This window comes from Myotis brandtii, unplaced genomic scaffold (assembly GCF_000412655.1).
Source record: "Myotis brandtii unplaced genomic scaffold, ASM41265v1 scaffold634, whole genome shotgun sequence".
NCBI classification, from domain to species: Eukaryota; Metazoa; Chordata; class Mammalia; order Chiroptera; family Vespertilionidae; genus Myotis; species Myotis brandtii.
The window spans coordinates 1013431-1015354 of NW_005370427.1; positions in this window are offsets into that span (position 1 = coordinate 1013431).

Genomic DNA, 1924 nt, shown 5'->3' on the forward strand with positions numbered 1-1924 from the left:
TGACAGGGGGCGGCGCCCCAACTCCCCAATCGGCCCTGCTCTGAGCCTGACCAGGGGCTGCACTTAGGGATTGGGCCTGCCCTCTGCCACCCGGGAGCAGGCCTAAGCCAGCAGGTCGTTATCTCCCAAGGGGTCCCAGACTGCGAGAGAGCACAGGCCGGGCTGGGGGACCCCCCGCCCCCCGAGTGCACAAATTTTTGTGCACCGGGCCTCTAGTATATATATAAAAGCCCAGTGACCGAAAGGCAGAACAACCAGAACGACCCATTGACCAGTCACTATGACATGTACTGATCACCAGGGGCAGATGCTTAACGCAGGAGCTGCCTCCTGGTGGTCAGCGTGTTCCCACAGTGGGAGCGCCGCTCGGCTGACAGGGTTGAGTGTCTGCTCCTGCAGTGGGAGTAGCTGCTGAGAGGGCGGGTCCACAGCTGCTCAGCTGACCAGGATGAGCAGCACTCCCACAGTGAGCCGATCCCCACAGTCCACGCCCTCCACCAGTGCATGAATCTGTGCACCGGGCCTCTAGTCTTTTAATAAAAAATGGTCTTAAAGAAGTCTTTAAATTTCCGTAGGTTTGCTCAATTATTTGCCCAGGTGCAGGGAAGTGTTGACTTGCCATATGGCCTTCTGAAGATTTCTGCTGAAAGTTTTCATAGGAACCTCAGGTTGGGCCTTTAAACACTGCTGGAGGCTTAGAAGCCAAGCCCAGAGCTCACCATTCCATGTAAACTGCAGCACTTATTTGTTTGGGTGAACTTCTCTTTCCTCAAGGTTTTCAAAATATCTGTTTCCTGGGCTGGCCCAGAAGTGACCTTCACTCACCAGTTTTCCCAAAAGGGCTCTGTACACATTGGTTCCATAGAATAAATCTTAGTTTGTCCAGAGTGTCTGCTAAGACCTAGCTAAGTGTGTGTCCATCTTAAATATGACCCTGTAGGCCAAGGTTTGCATAGCCAAGGTGTCCAGGTATGTCCTAGTACAGTGATGGTGAACCTATGACACACGTGTCAAGGTGACATGCTAACTCATTTTTTTGGTTGATTTTTCTTTGTTAAATGGCATTTAAATATATAAAATAAATATTAAAAATATAAGTCTTTGTTTTACTATGGTTGCAAATATCAAAAAATTTCTATATGTGACACAGCACCAGAGTTAAGTTAGGGTTTTTCAAAATGCTGACACGCTGAGCTCAAAAGGTTCGCCATCACTGTCCTAGTAGGAGGACAGATGGTCACTGCTTCTTCCATTAGTGATATTGCTATGAAAATAAGAATATTCTAAAAGAGTTTCCAAATTCTGGAGGGCTCAGATAGGTGAATAAAATATCCTTTACAAATGTTTCATTTCAGTTTACAAAAATAGAGTCTGCTATTTATTATAAGTTATTAAAATTTGTCAAGAGATTTTAACACTCAAGATAGGAATAATTTAAGAGAAAGAACTTCCTTATATATCCTGAAATTTGGACATTAAACATCAACAATACTCCAAATGAAATATAGCATCATCCTTCATCAAGTAGTTCCATCCTGTGTGGCTAAGATTCTGGAGCTCCTGACCCAGTTCTGCTGGTGTGGTCTCAGGTTTGCCTTGGTGATGCCATCAGAAGCCTGGACCCAAAGGTCATGGCCATGTCTGTTCAGCGGGCTCTTGGAGAGTCCTCTGTTGAAGACAGAGCCTGTTGACCAGGTTGAAGAGCTCTCAGGGAAGCATTTGAGTGAAACAGCAGCCACAAACACTGTCCACTCATGGCCAGACTCCAGGAGCTTGGCCTCCTTCCTGCTGACCGTTTCCAAAGTGGAAAGTTAATGAGGGCTCGTCAGGAGGCCGATGCAGCTGACAGGGGAAAAAAACAACATAATAATGTCAATCCCCCAAAAGGGCTTCAGACAAAATAATTATAAACAAATCCTATTTT